At 41.9% G+C, this 15072-nt stretch overlaps 1 long non-coding RNA gene across 1 annotated transcript in view; it reads right to left on the reverse strand.

Annotated features, from left to right (window-relative positions):
• Positions 1–759: 759 nt before the first annotated feature.
• LOC116092324 overlaps positions 760–15072 on the reverse strand; it is a 28389-nt gene continuing 14076 nt past the window's right edge. Inside the window, exons 2-4 of the long non-coding RNA XR_004119206.1 lie at positions 13925–14021; positions 1254–1430; positions 760–838 (exon numbers count right to left, since the gene is read on the reverse strand). This is a non-coding gene — a long non-coding RNA (uncharacterized LOC116092324). The remainder of the gene's footprint in view (positions 839–1253; positions 1431–13924; positions 14022–15072) is intronic.

Below are 15072 nucleotides of genomic sequence, written 5' to 3' on the forward strand. Positions count from 1 at the left end.
AATGTCATCTTTATGCAGCACTGTATTGACAGGACAAGAGTTATCAGACCCCCTGGTAAAGTTGATCTGATGCGTTGTTTAATAGGTAGATCTATCACTATACTCCATTTCTAAATCAGTGACTGCCTCAATAACATATTCTCCTTGGCAGTCCTGTATTTCTTGTTTTTAAATTTAAAAAAAAAAAACTAAACATCTGCAGATGTCAAAAGGTTCACAATAAAAAATAATGCTAAGAACTCTTTGGTTAGAATAATATATGAATTTCTATCTGTCAGTCCTTGCTGGGCTCTTTAATCCCTACAGCTAGGGCCAACTCTGTTTAAATACATTTTACAGAGAAGACAAGAAGTTCAAGAGTTCAATGGTTCACCATGTCACTCTTGTTAACAAGTTCTGCTTCGGACTTGGACTATGAATTTCCTGTAAGTGGATTGCTGCCTGCTCTATAGTTCCTCTGTGACTCAGACCTTACCTTGCTATGGGGCTGTTGCTATGAGAAACTTTAAATGTCTCCTGGAAGTGTTAACAGCCAAGGACTCTTACCCAATATGTTGGGAGGGTTGATATGTCGACTTTGTTTATTTCCACAGAAATTCCTGATGCTGAGTTGCTGCCAAGAGACCATTCAAGAGACATTTCTTGTTGAATCATGAAATGACAGCAGTCTCTTCCTGAATAAAATTCCAGTCTTTTGCTTCATATGTGCACAGTTACCTTATTTACCTTTTCTGCCCAAGGGTCCCAAAGGATTGGATGGCCAGGGTCTCATGCAAAGTACAAAAATCTAATGAACTGGTGTGTCTTCCTCTGAGATATTTAAGCATTATTAGAATATCTAGAGAAAAAGATCAAAACAAGCTATAAAGTTGCATTTTAATTGTTAAATGATAATGCGGTCCTAGATAACCAAAACTGAAAAAAATATAAACTCTAATATAATTCTTTCTACATGCAAAGATTTGTCTCCAGAGGAACCGCGGGTTTGGAAAGAATCTTATGATCTCTGTAAAGATCCCCTCCTTCTAAGTAGTATCTTACTAAACTCTGGAGATCCCTGGGAGACTAAACAAAGCCAAAAAGAGAACTTAAGTACATGCTTTTAACAACACTAGTTCAAATCCCAGAGGAGCATCTCAGACTTTATTACAAGTTCTCTCTTAGTCTCTTGGAAATGACGTGATTGTCAGATTAACTTCTTTGAGTTCTGGAGAAAGAAATAAGAAGATGTGAGTTGATTTGACTTCTCTTACCTTGAACATTTCATATTTGGCTCCAAGAGACATGACTGCTGAATTCTTCCCTGTGGATCCAGAGCTCTAGAGACGCTTGGTCTGGTTTCTTGGCATGCAGTGGTGAGAGCCTACAGTGCCGGATGCTGAGCTTTATGGAGTCCTGCTTTAGTTCCTCCTCCTTCTGTCTCTATGCTCCTATAAAACCAAACCAAACAAACAAAAAGATTTCTTCCCAAATCCACCTTAAGCAATATGGTGTCAAGTACTATAGAGATTAAAGTTCCAAGTAGAACAATTTCCTTGGTCTCTAGCTTCATAAAGTCTACTTGAAAAACCAAGATGTTTCCCATAGAGATAGTCTCTGTTCCTTTGTTCATGGGCCAGCCTGATGAAAATACTTACAGTGTGCAGTCAAAATGGAGTGAGTCATGGTGTGAGTTTTTATCATCACCCTGATACAGTGTAAGGAATGGGAGCCTTGGTGAAGAATTATCTAGGTGGGTCTGGCCTGTGGCCTTATCTGTGAGGATTTTCTTAGGTGGGTTGATTGAGATGGGAAGACTCACCCTGAAATTGGATGGCAAATTTAGGCTGGACCCTGAACTCGGCATAAAGGAGAGCATAAGCTGAGCATTAGCAAGCATGCATTCATTGCACCTTGCTCCCGATGATAGGTGTGATATGTATAACCAGTTCCTTCAAGCTGCAACTTTGACTTCCCTGCTATGATGGATATGTGCTGTTAGTTTTTGTCAACTAGACACTACAGTCACCTGGGAAGAGAAAACCTCAGTTGAGGAGTTGCTTCCACCACACTGGCCTATTGGCAAATCTTTTCTTGATTAACAATTGATGTGGGTGGTGCCACCCCTGGTCAAGTGGTCCAGAGTTGTCTAAGAAACAAAGCTGAGCAAGCCATGGGAAGCAAGCCAGTAAGCAGCATTCTTCCATGGCCCTGCCTCCAGGATCCTGCTTGAGTTCCTGCTTTGACTTCCCTCAATGATAGCCCGAAACCTGTAAGCTAAACAAACCCTTTCATCCCCAAGTTGGTTTTGGTCAGTGTATTATCATCCTAGGAACAGAAAAAAAAACTAGGACAGACTGTTGCCTAGAACTGTATTCTAAAATAAACCCCATTCTCCTCTAAGTTGCTCTTGTCAGGGTATTTTTGTCACAGCAAGAAAAAACGAAACAAAGGCACATGGTGATGAAGTCACACTTCTGAAGCTTCTGGCCGCCTATTCTGGCATGCTCAGCAGCAAACAGGGATCAAGACCACCTCACGGGGGCCCTGGCATGCAGACACCCACACTCACACAGACATGCTTACATATACACACGCAATAGCTAACCTAGGGAGATTTCTTTTAATCTCCACTGTGTACAGCCTATAGTTAAATCAGAGTATATGATCCCAGATAGAAGCAATTCTTTATACCTTTCTGGGTGATTAGAACAAATCTCCAATTTTGTGAACCGGACCCAAAAGCCTGTGAGTTCCTCTGAGACTTGCCTCATGGACAGTCTGCCTCCTGTAGACAAACATATCTTCCCCCGCCCCCCCATTCGTAGAGTCTATAGACCAGGATGCCCCAAGATTTAAATAATCTGGTTTCCCCCTAAGCCATGTAGTTTGATTTTATACTAAACAATCTACAGTGGACGTGAATCTAGGTGGTGATTAAATAGACACTTGAAGCACAAGGCTTCAACAGCCAAATATTCGGCTTGTCCTTCCACAAAGTTACCTTCACTACTATCCACACTCCAGCTTCAGACATACATACAATATCTTCATAAAGGGTGGAAATAATCAACCTATTACTAGAAGATCCCTATCCCAGGACATAGAGCCAGTGCCGGGCTATTAAAGAAAGATACTCTAAGAAGACAAATCTTGTCTCTGCTAAGCTTTCAAATTGCATAAAAGTAATCATGGATAGTCAGACATCTTTGCCTTATTCGTCAGAAAACAACTTTCAAAGTGTTTTCCAAACATGGAAGATGAAACTCCAACTTACATAGTGTTGGCAGTGTCTGTGGCTGCTCCACACAGCCAGGTGGAGCTGGATGGGGGAGACTCAAGCTCTAATCTCAGTTCACTTTGTCCTTAGGTCACAAATGCTCCCTAGCAGTTTATTACCCATTCAAGATAAGCAAAGCAGCCCAAATGATCATTCCTGGCCATGTCCAGGAAGCCATCTGTTTATCCAAAGAAACTTACCTTACCCAGAACACCAAGACAGACAGACAGCTCTTGGCACTTACAGTTAAGTCATGAACGTCATCACTAGCAGACAGCTCCAACTAAAGCAGAAATTCCCAGGTCAAAAAATCCTCATGTGGTACGTTACATTTTGAGCCCACTTTGTGTTTGTGAGAAACAAAAATACAATGGGAAAAGCTTTTTAAATAACAAGCGTTCGCTTTTTAAAGTTAAGACTTTCAAATACCAACCAAAGATGCTGAAAAGATGTCACCTTTCACTTTGGTCACATTATTATCTGTGCTCTGACATCTTAATTTTCTGTACATAAAGTCTGTGTATTATACATATCTATATAAGTATATACATAATCAAAATGGAACTCAGAAATATGATTCAAAAATGGAGTTTGTTTTCTGGAAAAGATATAGTCCTATTGAGTCAAATTTATTTTACTTGATTATGGCTAATATACTAAAAAGAATTTTTAAGCTATTTAAATTCTTGTGCCTCTTCCCCCAAAGGATATTTAAAAATATTATCTTATACTAACTTTATATACTTTCTTTATAAATTTTTCCTTAAAACATTGCCCCTTGTTTTATTAAATTGTTTTACTAGAGTCCAATTCTGGCTTTTATAGCAACATTTTGCTCTAAACAGACATTTACTTTAAAAAAATCTTTATAATGCCTGTATTTGGTATATCACTGCTTATCTGTTTATTGATTTATTGAATATATAACTCCAAACATTAAAAAAAATCCTCATGTTTTAAAAAAACAATAATCTAAGTAGTAACATAAAGCTGAGGGAGGTCATGAGGTGAAAAACTGATGACAGGAAAACATGATGCATCTGGCCACTCAAGCCACCAGCTTCTGTGTGTCCTTCATCTTGTCTCACAGTGGAAGAGGCGTCTATCTTATGAGGCTACTTCCTGGAGCATGGATCTCTAGATCCTTTCTCTCTTCTAGGGATCCTCTCTCACAGCTTAACTTCTCCCAAACACCTGCGTCTCAGTAGAATCATCACCCACAAGCTTCTCTGACTTAAAACAACAAAATGAAAGCAAAACATTCCAAGTCAGCTCTGTCCCACGTGCTTTTCTAGTGCCCTGGGTCTTCACCCCACACATTTGTCCATCTGTTCACCTCCCATATCCTCAACAGCCCACTTATCTCTGCCATTCATCAGCACTAATCCACTTAAACCGTTCTTGCAAGATAAACGGCAAATTCTCATGGAAAACCCACAAGAAACTCTCACTCGCCATCTTAGATGACCGGCATCTTGTGTTGAAACCCTGACTTTTCCACCCTTACTTCATCTCCCCATCTTCCTCCTCTCCGTCTGTTTTTCTTCCCTCTCATTTTGTGATTTCTCACCCCTTGACCAGCTTTAATACACTTTAATACACTGACTCAATCAAGCCCTTTCAGTAGATGAATCCCCATGAATTAAATGACACCCTTGTGCTGATAAATTCAAAACATAGAAAACGAATTCTCCAGAGCTTCAGGTCTGGATATCCAACCACGTATACAACATCGCCAATATATATAGATGTCTCAGGTTTCAACATGGAATGCCTCTTTCCTCCAGCCTGACTCTCTTTGATATTCTGCCTCAGTGAATATGACTACCATTTAATTGTCTTCTCAAGTTAGAAAAGTAAGCATCATTCTGTCTCCCATCTTTCTTTCTTCTTTCTGTTCAGAATACCAAGGTCTAATTATTCTATCTGAAACAATATTTTCAGTATATCACCGCCTCTTATTTTCTCTGCCAACATTGGCACCATGTCCTCTCTTTCACAGCACATTTCTACCAGCTCAGCTTCCAGACACACGCCCCTCCAACACACCCATTCTCTACATTACCACCAGCTGATGTTTCTGAAGTGAAGTGCTGACTTTCCTATACATGCACACTTGGAAACCTCCACGTCTTTCCCACCCACTGCTACAATATAGGGGCTTCAAACATCTACTGACTACAGAATTTAAAAGGCAAGTTTACGAGTTTGTCTCCAGCAGCCTTTTGTTTTGTTTCATTGTGTTGATTTGTTTGTGCTTTATAATTATTAGATAATACATCTTTGACTAAGTGTGTTAGGAAGCTAGGGGCCAATATCATGTCAGGAAGACTTTGGGAAGGAAAGGATCCTGGCTTTTCTCACTGTGCCAAAGGAATTCAGTCATAAACCCTGTTGGAAACAACACAGATGCTGCGGTGATAAGATAATATTCTAAGACTTAGAGAAAAATCCCTCTCATACGTCAAAAGCTAGAACTCAGACCGACTCCTATCTTCAGACCTCAGACATCCGTGAAAGTTAGAAGCAATGCCTTCTGATTGTACCTGCTAAGCCCTGATGGCTACAAAGAGAAAGCCCCGGGACGCTCTCTACAGTTATCAGGAGAACACAGCACATACATTCCCAGACAGCTACAAATAGAGGTCTGAGGACTAACTCACAGACATGTAATCTTGGCCTCAGAAGCAAATTACTCATCAAAAGTAAAGTCTAGGTTTCCAAAGCCTATGTGCATATGTACATGTACAAAAGGAGTGTGTTTGTGCGCATGTATGATTTGTTGAGGGCTAACGTGATTGCTTATAAGGTTTATATACACCATTTACATCATCAGCCTCACTTCCGCAGTGTGAACATCACTACTCCATGCTCAACGCATTCTTTCCCACAAAATGTACTGAGCCCAGCCATTTATCTAGCACTTAGCTTACATTGTATCTTCACATTTGCTCACCATGTTCTACACCTTACAGAAGATTAAACCGAGGCCCTAAAAAAGCTCAAGTTCCTGTAACGGGAAAGAGCAAAGCCTAGAGCAGAACCTGGGCTATGCCAATCCTGAAGACAGCCCTCTTTCCCCACAACCTCCTTACATCATAAATCATCATGCTTCTGGTTCTAGTTAGTAAAAAGAAAGATGTGGAGGAGAAAGTTTCTGCCTTACGATAAACCACCCTGATAAAGATGATTCAAGGACTATTTTTGAGATGTCAGAGCTGAAAATGTACAGATTCCACGGCACGAAGAACCTGCCAAGTCGCAATTGCACAACCAAAGCAGTGCAAGGAGCCAAGGAGGCCAACTGTGTGTTGGAGAAAGCACAGATGTCATCTGGGAATGCTCAGAGGCCTGCTTTCAGATGGAGGAGAGACGGTGCTTCCGCCGGAACCACAGCCTTATAAGGCCACGCTAAGTTACTTCCTAGGCCGAATCAAGTCAGTACATACTGCCTGTTCCCTTAGATCACTGAGATCCTACTGACTGAGCATCATGGAAAGAATGCCCCTGCTGGGCCGCGTGCTTAGTCCCCATCCTGAGCTGGCTCACAAACACCCACCTTGTAATTAAAGCTGCTATGAGCTTTTCAGTGGGGACGTGGGGGAGGCTAGACACTGGGGTCAAGAGTAGAGATATTTAGGCCCTCCTGGGAAATTAGTCACACATCACATCCCTTCCTCTCCATTTACAGCCATTCATTTGGGAGCAAAAGAACTCTAAATGAATGAAAAGTCCCTTCCACCCCAACATGTGTCCTGAAGTTCACAGGAAGCCTTCTCCTCTGCTTTGGGGCATGCAGACAGCCTGCTCCCAGCTGCGCCTCCAGTGAGCTAATAAGACAGTAAATGCTCACAATGGTGAAGGCTCCAGGGAGCGGAATCCACCATTTCTTTGCCTTGTTTCATCAGGCCTCCTGTCATTACACCAAAACTCTAGGAGGATAAAAAGGGACTTAGATACCTCCAAGAAGACTGATCCCGAGAATTTGCATTAAGCCATGGTTAAGAATCTAGGAGAAGGTCCCGCAAGGTTGAACACACTTCAGAAAGGGAATGTTCACACTCTTGCCAAGTTACTTCCCTTACAAATATTGATTACTCCCTGCAGATTATGGAAAATGTTTGTCTCAGTTATTGTTATTTCGATGGGTTTCATTTTCAGCTACAAGAGTAATGGAGCTGCCACAAGGAGCTCATCCCAACTTTCCCTTGAAGTAAGTCACCTGATGGGCATTAAGATCCTCAGGAGGGGCATGCCAATTTCCACAAGAATCCCAATGATTCTGAGACAATGGAGAATGTAAACTCCTTGTGGAAACTCACTAAAGGAGTTCTCTTTGGTGACCCAAGTGAAAGAATCCAGGTAAGAATGAGCTATCAGCTACTATAAATGAAAGCATCATGGGGAAAAAACGCAGTGGGCAGTGGGCAGTGGGCAGTGGGCAGGTCTATACATGAAAGGAGATGATCCCACTGGCAACCCACTGCGTCAGGGGTATCTGGGAGGAGAAGGGGCTTGGCCACTTCTTCTATTCTACTGCCAGATCACCCGTCTAATTTACATTATCCTGTATTAGAGGTTTGACAATAGCTCTCTCACTTGGCAGCCAAGAGCTGCATAAATCAGCTTCTAAGTTGTGACATATTCTAGCTCAGTGAAGTGTGTAGACATGAGACTGTGTCTCACAATCCTCCTTTTACACGGTGTGGAAATAACCCAGGGCCCCAATATTGTACTTTTGAAGCATATCGCTTGAGCTGTTCCCTGCTAATATGGAGAAAGAGAGTTCCTCTAAATCTGGATGGCTGGACCCTACATTCCCAGAGGCCTGGTAGAGTTCTCTAGATGATAGGGCATTGACTACTAGCCCTTGGGCCTTGCATATTCTGCCTTGCCCTACCAGGATTAGAATGAGATAGACTTTTTGGAAGAAAAGAGATGCTCTTAGGAGTATTCAATAGCTTGTCATCCTGTCTACATTTAACTGAGAGCAGAAATTTTATTTTATCAAGTGTTCATTACATAGAATAATTTCCATTCATCTGCTTCATCAATCCACTTAGACATTTAACATGTGTATTATTTACAAGTCATCATTTTCCAAGAATCCAACAGAGAGCAATGTTAAAGTGTTCCATCCTCCATGAAGCTGAAGAGAAAGGGAGGTTTTCTTTAAAGACAGCACATGTAGACATAGATTTTGATCCCTGATAAACAGTATAAAGAAATAAATCACACTACACTCTCTCCCTGGAAGAGAAGAAAAAGCTGAGGAAGAAAGAAGTCCCAAACCTACTTAGAACTAAAAAACAAAACAAACAAAAAAACCCATGTTGTTAAATATTATAATTTTCCCATCAAAATGGATTCTAGAACTATCCAATTTACTTCCTAAAGCCAGTGAGATCAGGCTTCTTTATAATTTATTTTTATGGACATTTTGTGTAATCTTCCCAATGGAATTGTTGGAGTACTGAATAGCCACCTTCGCACGGCTGTGCAGGGGCCGTGCTTCCCGGACTTGCTTTGGACTTCTCTGGTCCTGGCCAGATCTTCTGTCGCCTCTCCTCTTCCCCAAGCAGACACTGACCAGATAACACAGTTCTTAAGCATCATATGTTGAAGGCCAAGGCCGTGAAGAAATTGGCCAGGTCCTATTTCCTCAAAGGCATGACCACATGCTTAGAGAAAGGCAAAGCAAAAAAAGCAGAGGCTTACTCCAGCTTGAACATGGAAACTAATGGAATCTTCATATAGATAGCAATCTCATTAAAGTTGGCATTGAGTAAAAGGAGCCACAACAGATGCCATAGCTATAAGACATGAGCTAAGAAAACAAGTACCAAGTCTTCTCGGATTTACAAATCCATTGACCTAAATAGTTCTTGACACACTGTATGTCCTCAACAAGAAGTCCTTACTGCTGCAGTCACTGATAACTCACAATGACTCCTTTTCTACTCCCCACTCTGGAAGGACCCTGTTACTGCCTCATACAAGTCCATTTCCCTGTTGTAGCTAGCCAGACTGTGCAGTGGGGATACAGAACCGACCTTCAGTAAGAGAAATTGTTAGTCATTCAACCCATACATATTTATGCTGCTCCTCTCCTGATACAGAACATTCTTCTCACTGGGGTAATAACTGAAACCCATAAATAGAGTCTAAACATCTACCAGCTCACCAAAAATAAACCTCTAGAACTTAAGCTATTAGGACCTGCAAGCTCTGCTGGGTGGTTTACAGTCAACTTTTCTTCTCCATTCTGCTTTATTTGAAATCTTCATTTAGTCCAAAAGCTGACACCATAGTCAAAACCCCAAGCCCACATACCCATGGTTTACTGGGCCCTGGATGACAAGGTTGCTCCTCATTATCAATATCAAGTTCGAGGCAGTTTTGTTTTATAGTTTGTTACCTCAGCAGGTACTTGGATTGTACTGTCTTCATCTCTTGTGTGTGATTAAAATACGTGTTTCACTGTTCTCTTTAATAACTGCCCCTTAGGTGTCTACTAGGGGGTAAACTTTCTGGGTAACCGTCTTTCAAGCTAAGATCTGACTTACACCAAGGGTAGGGATGCCCCTGATTAAGTCAGTCCACATAGAAGTCCAACCACTCTTCATATTCCCAAATGGTTATTGTGACTCTTTGCAATAATGACTAGTCTTACATGGTTCCGGAGTAATATTTCTCCCCACTTACATTAGGGTTTATTTTGGCTTAGTCTTTGAGGGTACATGACATCATGGCAGGGTGGTGGGAGTCACAGGAGCAGGATCCTGAGGGAGCTGGTCAAATTGCTTCCATGTCAGGAAGCAAAGAATAGTGAATTTGAATGCCTGATTCCCAAGCTTCTTTTTGTGCAGTCCAGGAAACAGCCATGTGGTAGTACCACCCACCTAAGGGCAAGTATTTCTACCCCAACTTAAACTAGACAATGTTCCACGGGCATACCCCGAGGTTAATCTAACCCACAGAATTCCTATAGATACTCCCAGAGGTTCCTTTCCTAGACAATTCTGGATCCCATCAAGTTGGTGACCTGGTATTAACCATCACATCTCTTTCATTCAATCTTTCACATATAAATTGAAATTTACATCTGATAGAGATTTGATAAAGCTTTGTTTACTTCATCCCCACTTTTTTTTTTTGGATGATTCCCCAACTAAACAATCAAGTTCAACCTCTGAGAAAAGGTACATTATCACAGGACTGTGAATACTTCATTTGATTGAAATGTAAAAATAGGGTTTGAGGGAATTTCTTTGTCAATAAAGCAGTTACCTTGAAAATGCAAGGACCTAATTGACCTTCAGAACGCATGTAAAAATGCTGTGTATGATGGTACACATTTACAACCCTCTGCTGAGGAGACAGAGTCAGAGGGACTCCTGGGGTTCACTAGAAAAGCAATTAGCTGAATTTACTAAGACCCATGCCAGTGAGAGACCTTATCTCAAAAAAAGGTGGTATTCTTGAGGATGAGACTCTGATGTTGTTCTCCAGCACCCACTCACCCCACCTCATACACAAACACACACCACCACCACCGCCAGCTACCACAACAAATGCACCCACATGTCTGTTTCCCCTTTGGTGAGTGTTTGCTGACTTCTTAGGTGTATACTATGTTCCAGGTTAGGTCTCAAAGTTGGCCAGATACTGGTCAGAATGAAAAGAAAGAACACAGTTGATGAGCAGTTAGTCTGGTGACATGTCAGACTAGCTGGAGAAGCTGTTTTCAGAATGGAAGCAATTACATTTTCTCTCCTACATATGCAGAAATCAAGCTATAAGCCAGGGACAGGAGAATAGATTCACACAAAGAACTCAAGTCACTGAGATCTTTAGAGCCCTTCCCTTGTTGGTGTCCCACCATTCTATTAACCCAAACCACAGTGTCTCTGGCTTTAGCTTAGAAATTTCTATTCAGTCTTTGACCTCAGTTAAGGTCAGAATCTCTCATGACAGGAAGGGGCAATACAGGTGATGCAGTTCAAATCTCCACCCGGCAAGGCAGGGTCTCTCTCTGGTCAAGTTTCCCCTGTGCAAATCTTACTATGGTAGACATTCATGGGCACCAACAGTTATTAGAAATAATAAGAATTGGGGGCTCAACAGGTTTTGGTACAATGGTACTTGATTATCCTGGTTTTTTTTTTCTCTATGATTTTTTAATTTCTATCAAACGAAAGGGGATGAGGCTGTCCATGTGTTGGGTGTCCCTTGCTGTATTTCAGGAATGAGAGTCAGAGATCAACCTGCAGGAATCAGTTCGCAATCTACCATGTGGATCTTGAGACTCAAATTCAGGTTATTGAGTTTGGTGGCAAGCACCTTTACCCATCTCACTGTTTTCCTTCACTAAAATTTCTATCAAGCAAACCCCTCACCTGCCATGTGTTGACACCAACTGACAGGTAGTTTTTCGTGGCTTACCCTTCCAAGAAAATAATGTGTCTTTCAGCAGAAACAATTGAAAGTATTTTTGCAAGAGTCTCTAATAAGGAAGTTCACTGCATCTGTTCATCAATTTAACTCTGCAGTCATATAAATGGATGTTCTTGGGGGCTTTCCAAGCAAAGCGGGGCTTTAGCTTTGTGTCTCTTTTCCCCCACTTCCAGGTATATTTCTTGGCCATGCTGAGGAAGGTAAAAGTGAAAGCAGGGAGGAGAGGAACAGCCAGGGAGTCATCGCCCACAAAACCAGGGCACCTGGCTTCTGACCTCAGCCCTAACCGTAATTAGTTGTGAGACTCAAGGCTAATTGATGAATGATTCTGAACATTAGTTATTTGCTTTCTAATTTGTAAACTAGGGCTCCAGTCTATGGGGTGACCCTAAGTGAGACTCCTAGCAGCTAGATATATTGAGATTGAAGAGGCTGTAGCCAAGTGGGACTTCCAGTGGAGAGAGGGGGACACCAACCCAACCACAAAACCTGTAACCCAAAATTTGTCCTGCCTACAAGATGTGCAAGGATAAAGACGGAGCAGAGACCAAGGGAATGGCCAGCCAATGACTAGCCCAACTTGATATCCATCCCACAAATGAGAGTCAACCCCTGACACTATTAATGATACTCTGCTATGCTTGCAGACAGAAGCCTAGCATAACTGTCTTCTGAGAGGTTTCACCCAGCAGCTGATAGAAATAGATGCAGAGACCCACAGCAAAACTTCAGGTGGAGCTTAGGGAGTCTTGTGGAAGAGTGCGGGATAGAAGTGAGTGAGCCTGAGGGGGGCAGGGTCAAGAACTCTACAGGAAGACCTACGGGGCCAACTAACCTGGGTCCATGGGTTAGTTTAGACTTACAAAGACTAAACCACCAACCGAAGAGCATGTATGAGCTGAACCTAGACCCCCTACACATTTGTAGTCAATGCACAGCTTCATGTGTGTCCCCTAATAATTAGAGCAAAAGTTGTCTCTGACTCTGTTGCCTGCCCTTGGATCCTTTACCCTGGCTGGGATGTCTTGTCTTGTCTCAGTGGGATGGGATGCGCTTAGTTCTTCTTCAACTTGATGTTCCAGGCAGGGTTGGTGTCTGGGAGTTGGGGGGAAAGGGTTGCGGTTCCCCTTCTCATCAGAGAAGGGGAGAAGGTAATGGAGGAAGAGGTTTTCAAGGGTGGGACTGGAAGGAGAGGAGGGAGGAGGCTGTGATTGGGATGTTAAATAAATAGATAAAGGAGAAAATGCAAACTCCAGACCATCAGCTGAGTCTGAACCAGGAATGGGTGTTTGGCACATGTTTCTGTGAGAATCATGCTATTCTTCCCATGGGGGAGTGGGTACAGCAAGGGGCCATGGTAAAGCCACTGCAGCATTGCCTAGGAGGCATAGGGATAGAGAGCCCAGAATCTTCATTAGAACAGGTGGTCCTTAGCTCAGAAACCACTCCTGCTGACTAAACAAAGTCCTTCTCTTCGTTCTCAGAGAGAATGTCCTTCTCATAGAACCTCCGTGAGGTTCAAAGCTGCTAGCACAGGTGTCTATTCCCAAACCCTTTCCATTTCTACTTAAGTCTGAAATTCCCAAAGTTACTTTGTAACTTCCAATCCTACAAGGCATGACAGCAATTCAAATCTTCTTTTATCAAATTTTGGCAGACTGTACTTCTTAGAGAGGAAGTGTTTGGAAACAAACTGGTTTCCTTAATAAGGGAATCCAAGTACACTGTGTGATTCAGAGAGGACAAAGTTACTTTGTCATAGAAAAGCCCTTTTCTTTACTTTTCCCCATGGAGTGGTTGACATCACAAAAGAACAAGGTTAAAACTGCTTTTTAACCAGTGTTGACATGTTTTTGTGAGTGAATTCGTACTTAGATGATACTTGTTAAGAACTGGATAATATCTCTGAGACAAAAAGCACCCCAGAGATAGTGGAGATGAATTCCTTACTGCTCAGTGGGGACAGATAAGAAACATTTAACTAGACAGTGATGGAGATAAGCAAAGGAGTGTTATCATTCTGTCTCTTGATCCAGTACATTTTACATACCTGAGGCCAGGTGCGTGGCTAAAAGTGTATGTAAAATGGATAATAACTCTTTCAGGGCTAACAAGGGTGGGGTAGTAGCTACCTTGCACCTTCAGAAACACCTTTTGATTTTCATAATTAAAGGAAATGATGGGATGACTTCGACAAAGGTAACCTACCAGTCATTCCTCAAGTGAACATGTGCTGCATCTATTCATGTGTGCACATTCATAGATGGAAGTATCCATATATCCTGGGAAATACAGATGAAAAGTTCTGGCAAAATAAAGGAAAAAATGGAAATTAATGCCAGGAGAAAATTAAATATGGAAACATGTGACACCATTCCTGTGTATACACTACAACTTCTTTTTGCAGTGAGTTTTCTGGTCCCAGAAAGAAAACAGCCAAGAGTGGAGATTATAATAAGGAACTTGTTTGTGTTGATGACATTTGATTATGAAAGGACACAGACTATTTCTTCAGACAATGTCTCTAGCCTCTAGGAGCTCATACACCGGAGACACAGGGTGTGGTGGGTGGAGTCAGGGAAGTTCGGAGGTGGTGGTATGTGAGGTGGCAGAGCATTCTGGGCCTCTGCATGGGCTGATTGATGAGCTCTGCATGGTCTAGTTAGGCTGGAGTAGTGGATGGGAAGATGAAGCCGACAGTAGTTGAGGACCATGAGGCTGGAATCTTCATAGAAATGAAGTTGGGGCTTTAACCTGTAGACAGTGGAAGCCAGTAAGTGCAAGTCATGTGCAAACACCATCTGGGCCCTGGAATGTGAAGCTAGTCTGTAGAACCAACCCAAAGAGTTCTTCCTTTGATTCCAGAGATAGTCTAACAGTAATCCAAGAGGAATCCAAGATAGTCTAAGAATCTTCGCAGTGGTTGATACAGGAAGACACAAGAATCCCACTGGGAGACACAGTATACTTGAACGTGTGAGCTTCAAGCAGATCTGTGTGTCAGAGCTTTCTACTGAGTCCTGGTTGGTTCTTCTTGCTTTGGCTGCTTGCCAGTCAAAGAGGTCAGTCAAGTCAATATTAAAGTCTGTAATCATGAAACTGACAACTACCTACATACAGATTCAAACTGGGTTCTCTGGGGAGGACACATGAGAAAAATGAAAAAAAAAAAGCTTCATACACACACACACTACACATATATTATGTATAGTATATATAAATGCACATAAAGATACATACACATATATACACACATACAAGTCTATACATGTATACACATATCACATACATATACATGTAACATACACATACATCAGGTATATGACCAGGTACCATGCTGGTCAGTTCCCACATCT

Source organism: Mastomys coucha, unplaced genomic scaffold, assembly GCF_008632895.1.
Source record: "Mastomys coucha isolate ucsf_1 unplaced genomic scaffold, UCSF_Mcou_1 pScaffold15, whole genome shotgun sequence".
Lineage (NCBI taxonomy): Eukaryota > Metazoa > Chordata > Mammalia > Rodentia > Muridae > Mastomys > Mastomys coucha.